Source organism: Neophocaena asiaeorientalis, unplaced genomic scaffold (genome assembly GCF_003031525.2).
Source record: "Neophocaena asiaeorientalis asiaeorientalis breed wild unplaced genomic scaffold, Neophocaena_asiaeorientalis_V1.1 scaffold367, whole genome shotgun sequence".
Taxonomy (NCBI): domain Eukaryota; kingdom Metazoa; phylum Chordata; class Mammalia; order Artiodactyla; family Phocoenidae; genus Neophocaena; species Neophocaena asiaeorientalis.
Window position 1 is genome coordinate 708103 of NW_020174043.1, and position 13988 is coordinate 722090.

General features: G+C 35.6%; 1 pseudogene; it reads left to right on the forward strand.

Moving 5' to 3' along the window:
• The window catches only part of LOC112405495 (ornithine decarboxylase pseudogene), a 24266-nt pseudogene extending 11826 nt beyond the window's left edge, over positions 1–12440 (forward strand).
• Positions 12441–13988: the final 1548 nt, after the last annotated feature.

Here is a 13988-nt window from a genome sequence, read left to right on the forward strand (position 1 = left end):
CATAAGCTAGGTGGTATGGTATACCTAACATTAAACAACTTTAGTAGCTATATGAATTATATTTATCTTTTATGTATATATCTATAAATATTAATTACTATTTTCCCCTCCTACTTTTTCCTCTTATTTAAAAATAATCTAGGTTATTTTCATAGTGGTTAAATTACAATTTTATCTTCATATTATAAAATAATAATGTAGGCTACCTAGAAGAATATTGACTATTACTTTGAGACGGATCTGTCCCACTGATAAAAGATTGGGTCTATATTACATAATTATTCATTTTAGGCAAAAGAAATTTTTATTACTATTATTTCTCTTTTGACGTTTAAATAGAAAGATGTGCATGGATTCTGAGCTGCCAAAGAGATATAATGTAGCAATTATTGTAATATTCTTTTCCACATAGCTTTTAGGATGCCTTTCTGTACCACAGAGACTTAGTTTGAAAGCTACGTTTCCTGAACACTTTTGTAGCTAGAGTTCTACATGCAAATTGGGCTTTTACTGACTAGATGCCCTTACACAAAATATGGAAGACACAATTAATGCAGAGGTTATTTTCCTATTTCTTTTTGCAAGTTTTTGGCTTGCTAGGCAAGATTTTGGAGAACATTTTACACTGTATCACTGTTACAGTGTTCATTATCCATCTTTCATTTCAATCCTAATGGTAGACATGTCAGCTTCTTATTTTTACTTTTCCATACTTATATAGCTGCAATGGTTAAAGAGTTCTTAAATCAATAGCTCTTGTGTTGGCCTGATAGGTGGTACATTACCTGATGGATAATTGTGTCTAGCACAATTCATTTGTGGAGTGCCTGCCTAGACCTTGCTCCTTTATCCCTTTCAACAATATTGTAAATACACTATATTTTATAACTAAATATATTCTAACTTACAATAATTAAAATTGATTACATTTATTGTTCTGAATTCGGAACTGATACAGAAGGTGATATCAAAAGTCAGTTGGGGGCTTTCCTGGTGGCGCAGTGGTTAAGAATCTGCCTGCCAATGCAGGGGACTCGGGTTCGAGCCCCGGTCCAGGAAGATGCCACATGCCGCGGAGCCACTAGGCCCGTGAGCCACGGCCACTGAGCCTGCACGTCCGGAGCCTGTGCTCCGCAACGGGAGAGGCCACAACAGTGAGAGGCCTGCATACCGAAAAAAAAAAAAAAAAGTCAGTTAGAGCTTCCCTGGTGGTGCAGTGGTTAAGAATCTGCCTGCCATTGCAGGGGACTCGTGTTCGAGCCCTGGTCCAGGAAGATCCCGCATGCCGCAGAGCAACTAAGCCTGTGTGCCACAACTACTGAGCCTGCGCTCTGGAGCCCGTGAGCCACAACTACTGGAGCCTGCATGCCACAACTACTGAAGCCACGTGCCTAGAGACTCCACAACAAGAGAAGCCACTGTATTGAGAAACCCATGCACTGCAACAAATAGTAACCCCTGCTCGCCACAACTAGAGAAAGCCCATGTGCAGCAATGAAGACCCAATGCAGCCAAACATAAATAAATAAATAAGTTTATTTTTTTTAAGTGAGTTAAAATATATGACCTTGACAAGATATGCATGGCAGAAGGCAAAGGACTCTAGTTATTTGTTGGCCTGTGGTAAAATATTTTATGAAACTATGTGTTATTCTCAATGGCTGCCCCTGTTACTAAGAGGCTGAGTGTTAGTAGAACTATTTTGTAAACCTCAAAATGTAACTGTGTGTTTTTCTGCTGTTTTTGACTTTTACCAAATTACATAAGAGACAGGTTAACTGAGGCTCATTGTAAACAGGTGGCTGTGAAGAAGCAGCCTTAAAGGGAGATAAGACTACAAGAATTTTCTAGCAGTCTCAGTATAAGCCTGCCAGACAATAGAAGGCAGCCCAAAGCTATATATCAAATATTAGATGTCACCATCTCACCAAAGCCTGTAATTTTAGATGTCCTCACATTTGCCAACATTAAGAGAGAGGAAAGGGCTCAGCACAAAGACATTGATACTAGACAAAGCAGGATTCAGTGCTTTGTCTAGACAAGGTTTTTCATGTGTTCACTTGCCCTTAGAACTGACTGAATGAAAATAGATGCAAAGCCAAATAGGGACTTACATTGCCAAAGAAACCACAAGTCTGGCCTGAGAAGCACAGTGCCAGTTTCATTTCTAAGGCAAACCCTGGGCTCCAAACCTGCACCAGATGGAAGCTGCTGTGAAAGCTGTGAAGTCCTACTTCTCACATGCCCACACAACAGATTCTGCAAGGAGACTTTTCTCAGTGAGCAGAGCCAGGGTCTATGACACAATACAACATGAGTCAACCCAGAGCACACTGGTTTCTCCATAAGTAACTTGATCCACTACCAAGGCAGGCACTTTTCAAAATAATTCCTTCCCAGAAATATTATATGACTCCTATGAACTGGGACTTCTGGAAGCTTTTCATTCTTTTGTTTTCTTTAATGAAAATGTTTCTACCCTGTTCATACAGCATTTATTGCATACTGGCTGCAAGATGTTAAGATATTTTTTCATTAGATTATAGGTCACCAGACCACAGATACTTATACCCAAACTGATGAGGAGGTCTACATAACACTTAGAAATCTTAGATCTGGGCATGGATGTGATCATTATCAGATTTGAACTGCTTCATGTTGGCAAGAATTAAATTAGTGTTGTAGATAACAGCTAAAGTATTCATAGATATTTGGTGGCAGAGACAAGTCTAGTCATTGATATGGCATGTTCAATATCCCTTTTCTATTTAGCAAAAGCACTTCTGAGTTTTAGGTAGACATATGGTGACCAAGCTAGGTGAGACACACTTTCTCTCATTGAAACTAGAAATGGCGATGTGATAAAGTCTTGACAATGAGGATGTGAATCATGTTTTGATAGTCTTTTAACATTATTGTGAGAATTTAAGTGACAGAGAAAAAATTGTACTTTCACTCCTACCCTTCATCAATGCTATACCAATACTTCATTGTATTTACTCTTAATTCATAACATCCTTAAAATATTTTGTTAAATGACCTCCCCTTTTTAATTTTGCAGTTATAAAAACATATGTGAGAGAATAGTGACTGACAGGCAGAAGAAAAGAGTAAAACTTAAGGGAAACCCAACTGATAAGAGAATGTTGGAGAGATTTTATTTTCATTCATCACAGATGGGAGAAATTGGAAGAGGCAAAACTCTTCAGAGAGCATTCTTACAGACTATAAAAGCTGGAGACCTGCTCATTAAAATAAAGACCTATATTTTGAAATCAAACATCTGCCTTATAGTTATGTTTCATTTGTACAAATATAATCCAGCTAATTAGTTATATCTATCTAGAAAACTCATATATTCCATTCTTTGTTCCTAATAGATGGAAGGGTAGAGAACTTTTTATGACAATATTATTTTGAGGACATAAAGTACACATCTTTGAAATTGGACAGTCCCTGAAAAAACAAATATAGTTTCATTCTTTTTAAAATCTTACCTTTGCAAAAATGGGAAAGAAGAAATCATTTTTAATATCCTTTTAAAGGTGTTTTGAATTTAGAGTAAATACAATGAAGTATTGCCACAGCTTTGATGAAGAAAAGGCATGAAATTATAGGCATACTTCTGTCACTTAGCAAATTCCCATAATAGTGTCAAATCTAAATCTTGTGCAAAAGTGACTTGTATTTACGGCAGAAATTCTGCACACCATTAACTGTTTTGTGTATATGTATAAGCTGCTAAAAGTAATTTGTGGCAAAAGCCACAGTGTTAATAAATTTCCATATCTTAAAAGACTTCATGCTGGCAAATTTGTGGAGCCATTTAAAACATTTCAACCTAAAGACAGTTTTATCTCCTACTTGTTTCCTCTTTTTCTTTCTATTCCCAAGCTTAGAATATTTACCGTTTTGCTTCTTTACAACTCAGCCTCTATTTCTGCAGATAGTCTAATGAATGCATAAGTATGAAAAGTAAAAATCAAGAAGGTACTCTTTCTGAAACCAGGCAAGTGAGCATGGCAATTGTACTAAATCTACATTTTCTGTAATATTTCAGCAACTCAGAAATTTCCTGACTAGAATATTTCTTAGAGTATACTCTGATATGCATAGAATAATATACATTCTAGAGGTTATGAAATAACAAGGTTTGTTTGCATGGTAATTAGATGCTCAGTGTATGCACATATTTGTCTATTAAGTATGTGCAAAGAGACCTGTTATTAGAAACACATTTTCAAGGAAACTGCAAATATTTCTAATGCTTGGGCATAATAAGAATGTATATACTTTTTACACATTACCAAAACAATATATACAAATGTAAAAGAAAGCAAAATTGCATAATATCAAAGTAAAAAACAAGTTTCTGAAACCATTCCCTAACTCCCAGTGCACTTTCTGAAGGAAAACTCTGTAGTATTCACTTCTTTAAGTGATTGTTCTATAAATATATGTTGTATGCATTTATATCTGTTTTTTCATACACATGTTTTTGATTGTCTTTCTACTTCTGAGAATTAAAGTTTACTCCACTTATGCTTATCTTACTATCACTCACTTTCTATATTCAGCTGATTCAATTGTTAGTTTAAATTAGTATGTTTCTAGATTGCCTGGATTCAGATCCTAAGTGAAATTCTCCCTCAAAATACATACATACATATTTTAGAATACATTTATTTTGAGGAAATTACATAACTTTTCTGTCTCTTGGTTTTCTAATCCGTAATGTCAAAACAACTACCCATGTTGGAGAAGTTATAAAGAATATGTTAGAGAATGGATGTAAATTAATTAGAACAGTTACATTCAAGTATAAAATAACTTCTAAAATTATCAAAGTATAGTAATTTAATATTTCTTTCTATAGGCATAATTAGATTCCCCATGCTTTGCAGACAAATTGACCATCAAAATGGAAAATCTTTGAATATATTATATTTACAACATTTTGTCTATGCTAACATTTTTGAATCCATAACTCAGATTGAGGGATAGACTTACATTATCTTTGTCATGGCTATATTACCTTCATTTTTGCATGGTTCAAAGGAAATTATTTAAAAAGTTAATTTTAAATAAATTATTCTTTATTTCATCTATTATCAAAATCATGTCCCATTTTGTTTCATTAAAATATTCTTTACTTGATATTATTAATATTCTTTTTTTTTTTTTGCTTATACAATACAATGAACAATGTCTTTATTTTATCAATATTATCCTTCTAACATACTATACTATAATTTCTGGAGGTCTGTACCCTTCTGCTCCACTCTGCTCCAGTTGCTTTCTAGGATTGCATTATAACTAAATCCTGGGAATTTACTTCATTTCACTTAAGTTGTACATGAATATTTTATTTATATATGTATCATATGTTCTTAATTTTCTTGGTTTTCTTCATATTATTTATTTGCCTTCACAATTGATTCCTATTTTAGTGTTAAATTAAAAGTTCCAATCATTTTCTGTTAGAATGTTGGGGCTTTTTTATATTTTGTTATAGAAAACTGTAGATAATCTAATGTTCATTTTCAGATTGTTATATACATTCTTCCACAAATCTTTCAAGATTATAATTTTATTCTTATAATTTTGAAATTTCCACGAGAATATACTTTTCTGTGGGCCTTTTAAATGTAAACAGCTTGACATTCAATCGGTTATTTCTATTTGAACACTTATGCTAAATTGCAAAGCAAGAATGTCATTTGCTTTTAAAAAAAAAAAATCTTATTGGAGTATAGTTGATTTACAATGTTGTGTTAGTTTCTCCTGTGCAGCAAAGTGAATCAGTTATACATATACATATATCCACTCTTTTTTAGATTCTTTTCCCATATAGGTGATTAAAAACTATTGAGTAGGGTTCCCTGTGCTATACATTAGGTTTTTATTAGTTAGCTATTTTAAATATAGTAGTGTGTATATGTCAACAAAAAACTCCCAATTTATCCCTCCCCACCGTTCCCCCATGATAACCATAAGATTGTTTTCTACATTTGTGACTCTATTTCTGTTTTGTAAATAAGTTCATTTATACCATTTTTTTAGATTCCACATATAAGTAATATCATATAATATTTATCCTTCTCTGTCTGACTTACGTCACTCAATATGACAATCTCTAGGTCCACCCATGTTGCTGCAAATGGCATTATTTTGTTCTTTCATATGGCTGGGTAATATTCCATTGTATATATGTACCACATCTCCTTTATTCATTCTTCTCTTGATAGACATTTAGATTGCTTCCAGGTACTGGCTATTGTAAATAGTGCTGCAATGAATATTGGGGTGCATTTATCTTTTTGAAGTATAGTTTCTCAGGGAAAATGCCCAGTAGTGGGATTTCTGGATCATATAGTAGTTCTATTTTTAGTTTTATAAGGAACCTCCATACCGTTCTCCATAGTGGCTGTATCAATTTACATCCCAACCCACAGTGTAAAAGGGCTCCTTTCTCTCTACATTCTCCTCAGCATTTACTGCTTGTAGATTTTTTGATGATGGCCAGTCTTACTGGTCTGAGGTGAAACCTCATTGTAGTTTGATTTACATTTCTCTAATAATTAGTGTTGTAGGAGCTTTTCATGTGCTTTTTGGCCATCTGTATGTCTTCTTTGGAGAAATGTCTATTTAGATCTTCCATCCACTTTCTGATTAGGTTGTTTATTTTGAATCGAGCTGCATGTGCTGTTTGTATATTTTGGAGATGAATTCCTTGTCAGTCACTTCATTTGCAAATATTTTCTCCCATTCTGTGGATTGTCTTTTTGTTTTGTTTATGATTTCCTTTACTGTGCAAAAGCTTGTAAGTTTAATTAGGTCCCATTTGTTTATTTTTGTTTTTATTTTATTACTCTAGCAGGTGGATCCAAAAAGATCTTCCTTTGATAAATGTCAGAGAGTGTTCTGCCTATGTTTTCCTCTAAGAGTTTTACAGTATCCAGCCTTACATTTAGGTCTTTAATCCATTTTCAGTTTATTTTTCTGTATGGTGTTAGAGAATGTTCTAATTTCATTCTTTTACATGTAGTCGTCCAGTTTTCCCAGCACCACTTATTCTAGAGACTATCTTTTCTCCATTTTATGTCCTTGCCTCCTTTGTCATAGACTAGTTGACCCTAGGTGTGTGGGTTTATCTCTGGACTTTCTGTCCGGTTTCATTGATCTATATTTCTGGTTTGAGGCAGTACAATACTGTTTAGATTACTGTAGCTTTGCAGTATAATCTGAAGTCAGGGAGCCTGATTCCTCAAGCTCCAGTTTTCTTTCTCAAGATTGCTTTGGCTATTCAGGGGCTTTTTTGTCTCCATACAAATTTTAAGATTTTTTGTTCTAGTTCTGAAAAAAATGTCCTTGGTAATTTGATAGGGATTGCATTGAATCTGTAGATTGTTTTGGGTAGTATAGTTATTTTGGTAATATTGATTCTTCCAATTCAAGAACATGGTATATCTCTCCATCTGTCTGTGTCATCTTTCATTTCTTTGACCAGTAACTTATCATTTTCTGAGTACAGGTCTTTTGCCTCCTTAGGTAGGCTTATTCCCAAGTATTTTATTCCTTTTAATGTGATGGTAAATGGGATTGTACCTTAATTTCTCTTTCTGATTTTTGTTGTTAGTGTATAGGAATGCAAGAGATTTTTGGTTACTGATTTTGTATCCTGCAAATTTACCAAATTCATTCGTGAGAACTAGTACTATTCTGGTAGTGTCTTTAGAATTTTCTAAGAATTGTATCTTGTCATATGCAAACAGTGAAAGTGTTTCTTTTCCAATTTGGATTTTTTTTTTTTTTTTTTTTTTTTTTTCTTCTCTGATTGCCATGTCTAAGACTCCCAAAATATGTTGAAAAAATGTGGTAAGAGTGGACTTCCTTGGCTTGTTCCTGATCTTAGGGGGAATGCTTTCAGCTTTTCACCATTGAGAATGTTTGCTGTGGGGTTGTCATATATGTCCCTTATTATGTCTAGGTAGGTTCCCTCTATGCCCACTACATGGAGAGTTTTTATCATGAATTGGCATTGAATTTTGTCAAAAGCTTTTTCTGCATTTATTGAGATGATCATATTTAAAAAAAAATTATTTTATACTGGAATATAGTCAGATAACAATGTGTTAGTTTCAGGTATACAGCAATGTGATTCAGTTATACATATACATGTACCTATTCTTTTTCAAATTCTTTTCCTGTTTAGGTTATTACAAAATATTGAGCAGAGTTCCCTGTGCTACACTGTAGGTCCTTGTTGGTTTTCTATTTTAAATATAGCAGTTGTTGTTGGAAAATATGCTTGATATTGATTTCAATTTTCTTAAATTCACCAAGGCTCATTTTGTGGTCCAGCATGTGTACCACATGAAAAGAATGTGTATTCTGCTGCTTTTGGATGGAATACTCTATAAATATCAGTTAAGTCCCTCTGGTCTAATGTGTCATTTCCTATTGATTTTCTGTCTGGATGATCTGTCCATTGGTGAAAGTGGGGTGTTAAAGTCCCCCACTATTATTGTGTTACTGTTAATTTCTCCTTTTATAGCAGTTAGTATTTGCCTTATATATTGAGGTGCTCCTATTTTGGGTGCATAAATATTTACAATTGTTATGTCTTCTTGGATTGATCCCTTGATCATTATGTAGTGTCTTTCTTTGTCTCTTATAATCTTTATTTTAAAGTATTTTTTTTTTCAGATATGAGTATCGTTACTCCAGCTTTCTTTTGATTTCCATTTGCATGGAATCTTTTTTACCATACCTGTACTTTCAGTCTGTATGTGTCCCTAAGTCTGAAGACAGCAAATATAGGGGTAGACAGCAAATATAGAGGTCTTGTTTTTATATCCATTCATCCAGTCCATGTCTTTGGGTTGGAGAGAGATGATCATATGGTTTTTATTCTTCAGTTTGTTAATGTGGTGTATCACATGGATTAATTTGCATATATTAAAGAATCCTTTCATCCCTATGATAAATCTCACTATGTATGATCCTTTTCATGTGTTGGTGGATTCGGGTTGCTAGTATTTTCTTGAGGACTTTTGTGTCTGTGTTAATCAGTTATATCAGCCTATAGTTTTCTTTTTTTTATGGTATCTTTGGTTTTGATATCAGCGTGATGGTGGCCTCATAGAATGAGTTTGAGAGTGTCCTTCTTCTGCAACATTTTTGGAAGAGTTTCAGAAGGATAGGTGTTAACTCTTCTCTAAATGTTTGATAAAATTCACCTGGAAGTCATCTGGTCCTGGATTTCTGTTTGTTTGAATTTTTTAAATCACACTTTTAATTTCAGTACTTTTGATTGGTCTGTTCATTTTTCTGTTTCTTCCTGGTTCAGTCATGGAAGGTTGTACCTTTCTAAGAATTTATCTGTTTATTCTAGATTGTCCATTTTATTGGCATATAGTTGTTTGTAGTAGTCTGTTATGATCCTTTTTATTTCTGTGGTGTCCATTTTAACTTCTCCTTTTTCATTTCTAATTTTATTGATTAAAGTCCTCTCCTTTTATTTATTTATTTTTTTTGATGAGTTTGGCTAAAAGTCTATCAATTTTGTTTATCTTTTCAAAGAACCAGTTTTTACTTTCATTGATCTTTGCTATTGATTTCATCATCTCTATTTCATTTATTTCTGCTCAGATCTTTATGATTTCTTTCTTTCTAGTAACTTTGGGTTTTGTTTGTTCTTCTTTCTCTAGTTGCCTTAGGTGTAAGGTTAGGTTGTTTATTTTATATTTTTCTTGTTTCCTGAGGTACATTTGTATTGGTATAAGCCTCCTTCTTAGAACTGCTTTTGCTGCATTCCATAGGTTTTGATCATCGTGTTTTCATTGTCATTTATCTCTAGGTATTTTTTTTATTTCCTCTTTGATTTTTTTTCAGTGAGCTATTGGTTGTTTAGTTTATTCTCCATGTGTTTATGATTTTTACAAGTTTATTTTTCCTGTCAGTTATTTCTAATCTCCTTACATTGTGGTCAGAAAAGATGTTTGATATGATTTCAGTTTTCTTAAATTTATTGAGACTTGATTTGTGACCCAAGACGTGATTTATCGTGGAAAATGTTCCATGTACACTTAAGAAGAAAGTGTATTCTAGTGATTTCGGATGGAATGTTGTATAAATATTGATTAAGTCCATCTTGTCTAATGTGTTATTTAAAGTCTATGTTTCCTTATTGATTTTCTGTTTGGATGATCTGTCCATTGGTGTAAGTGAGGTGTTAAAGTCCCCCATTATTGTTGTATTACTGTCTATTTCTCTTTTTATGGCTGTTCGCATTTGACTTATATATTGGGTGCTCCTATGTTGAGTGCATATATATTTATAATTTTTATAATTTCTTGGATTGATCTTTTGATCATTATGTAGTGTCCTTCCTTGTCTCTTGTAACAGTCTTTATTTTAAAGTATTTTTGGTCAGTTCCCTCTGCCTCCACTGCTGCTGCCCCTCTGCCAGCACTCGGTGCCACCTCAGGCTGGTTCTCCTCTGCTGGAGGGTGGCGAGCAACTGGGAGGGTGGTTGACGGGGGTGGTGGGGACAGAGGCAGTGTGGCCAGTGGTCCTGAGTGCTCGGTGGTGGCGGCATCTCATCTCCATGGAGCCTACCCTTGGTGCCCGTTTGCTCTAAGGTGGACAGCAGATTGTGCATTTATCAGAACATTTTCACTGCTGCACCAAGGGCACACACATCTTCAGTGGGACTTGGAATTCCTGGAGAATTGCCTTTGTGAAAAGCTGGCATAATTTCTTTAAATTCCATCTCTTAGTTTCCCATTTTGTTGTTTCAAAAAGTTATCAAGAAACCACGAATAACTTTAGTAATGAAGTTTGACTGCCATTTCTTGGATGAAAGTTTTACTGCCAAGGACATTCTGGACCAAAACATTAATGAAGTTCCTTCTTCTGAAGACAAGGATGCCTTCTATGTTGCAGACCTGGGAGGCATTGTAAAGAAACATCTGATATGGTTTAAAGCTCTTACTTGAGTCACACCCTTTATTTATTTATTTTTGCGGTATGCGGGCCTTTCACTGTTGTAGCTTCTCCCATTGCGGAGCACAGGCTCTGGATGCGCAGGCTCAGCGGCCATGGCTCACGGGCCCAGCCGTTCCGCGGCATGTGGGATCTTCCCAGACCGGGGCATGAACCTGTGTCTTCTGCATCGGCAGGCGGACTCTCAACCACTCTGCCACCAGGGGAGCCCAAGTCACACCCTTTTATGCAGTCAAATGCAATGATAGTAGAACCATAGTGAAGACCATACCTGCCATTAGGAAAGGATTTGACTGTACCAGCAAAACTGAAATCCAGTTGGTGCAGAGTCTCAGGGTGCCTCCAGAGAGGATTATCTATGCAAATCCTTGTAAACAAGTGTCTCAGATTAAATATGCTGCCAATAATGGAGTCCAGATGATGACTTTTGATAGTGAAGTTGAGTTGGTGAAAGTTGCCAGGGCACATCCAAAGGCCAAGTTGGTTTTTCAGATTGCCACTGATGATTCCAAAGCAGTCTGTCACCTCAGTGTCAAATTTGTTGTCACACTCAAAACCAGCAGGCTTCTTTTGGAATGGGCAAAAGAGCAAGATATTGATGTCATTGGTGTCAGCTACCATGTGGGACATCATTGTACTGATCCAGAGACCTTCATGCAGACCATCTCTGATGCCCACTGTGACTTTGACATGGGAGCTGTGGTTGGTTTCAACATGTTTCTGCTTGATATTGGTGGTGGCTTTCCAGGATCTGAGGATGTAAATCTTAATTTGAAGAGACCACTGGTGTAATCAACCCAGTGTTGTGCAAGTATTTTCCATCAGATTCTGGAGTGAGCATCATACCTGAGCCAGGAAGATACTGTGTTGTCCCAGTTTTCACTCTAGCAGTTAATATCATTGCCAAAAACTCATCTTAAAGGAACAGACAGGATCTGATGATGAAGATGAGTCGAGTGAACAGACATTTATGTATTATGTGAATGATGGAGTATATGCATCATTCAACTGCATCCTCTATGATCATGAACATGTGAAGCCTCTTCTGCAGAAGAGACCCAAACCAGATGAAAAGTATTATTCATTCAGCATCTGGGGACCAACCTGTGATGGCCTGGATCACATTGTTGAGCACTGTAACTTACTTGAAATGCATGAGGGCAATTGGATGCTGTTTGAAAACATGGGTGTTTACACTCTGTTCTGTCACTGCTGTCACTGCTGCTTCTACTTTCAATGGATTCCAGAGACCAACCATCTACTATGTGGTGTCAGGGCCACCATGACAACTGATGCAGAAAATCCACAACCATGACTTCCCACCCGGAATAGAGGAGCTGGATGTTGGCACTCTGCCTGTGTCCTGTGCTTGAGAGAGTGGGATGAAAGAGCACCCAGCAGCCTGTGCTTCAGCTTGTATTAATGTGTAGATACAATTCTTGTAGCTGTTAACTGTGAGTTTAGCTTGATTTAAGGGTTTGGGGGGGGGGGGACCATTTAACTTAACTACTGCTAGTTTTGAGATGTCTATGTGAGTAGTGTTGGCACAGATGCAACAATGTGGAAGACTAGGTGATGGGGTCACACTTAACTGTGTTCCTATGGAAACTATTTAAATATTTGTTTTATATAGATTTTTATTCACTTTTCAAACATGCTACTAAAGCATGCCCTTCAACTGCTGAGCAAGCATTTGTATCTTGTGCATTATCAGAATGGGCCAGAAGCTTAGTGTTGTGACCTGTTTTAAAGTAAATACATAAGTAATCTTGAAATGATTTTTTTTAAAACGTCTATTTTGTTTGATATGAGCATTGCTACTCCAGCTTTCCTTTGGTTTGCATTTGCATGGAACACCTTGTTTCATCTTCTAACTTTCGGTCTGTATGTGTCCCTAGATCTGAAGTAGGTCTCTTGTAGACAACATTTATATGAGTCTTGTTTTTGTATCCATTCATCCAGTCTATGTATTTGGGTTAAAGCATTTAATCCATTTACATTTAAGGTAATTATCAATATGTATGTTCCCACTGACAGTTTCTTAATTGTCTTGGATTTGTTTTTGCAGGTATTTTTTTCTTCCCTTCCTCTTTTGTTCTCTTCTTTGTGATTTGATAACTATCTTTCTTGTTGTGTTTGGGTTACTTGTGTGTGTGTGTGTGTGTGTGTGTGTGTGTGTTTCTATTGTAGTTTTTTGATTTGCTGTTCCAATGAGGTTTTGATATAGCAGTCTATATATGTAAAGGTTGTTTTAAGTTGCATGCCTCTTCCCCACCTAGAGAAGTTCCTTTAGCATTTGTAAAGCTGGTTTGGCGGTGCTGAATTCTTTTAGCTTTTTCTTGTCCGTAAAGTTTTTGATTTCTCTGTCGAATCTGAGCAAGAGCCTTGCCTGGTAAAGTATTCTTGGTTGTATGTTTTTCCCTTTCATCTCTTTACATATATTGTGTCACTCCCTTCTGTCCCGCAGAATTTCTGCAGAAAAATTAGCTGATAATCTTATGGTGATTCTCTTGTATGTTACTTGTTGATTTTCCCTGTTGCTGTTAATATTTTTACCTTTGTCTTTAATTTTTGTAGTTTGATTAATATGTGTCTCAGCATGTTCCACCTTTGGTTCAGCCTGTATGGGACTCTCTGTGCTTCCTGGACTTGAGTGAAGGTTTTCTTTTCATGTTAGGGAAGTTTTTGGTTACAATATCTTCAAATATTTTCTTAGGCTCTTTTTCTTTCTCTTTTCCTTCTGGGACTCCTATATGCAAATGTTGGTGTGTTTAATGTTGTCCCAGATGTCTCTGAGACTGTCCTCATTTCTTTTCATTCTTTTTTCTTTATTCTGTACTTTGGCAGTGATTTCCACTACTCTGTCTTTCAGCTCACTTATTAATACTTCTGCCTCAGTTATTCTGCTATTGATTCCTTCTAGTGTATTTATTTTTTATTTATTTATTTATTTATTTTTGTGGTACGTGGGCCTCTCA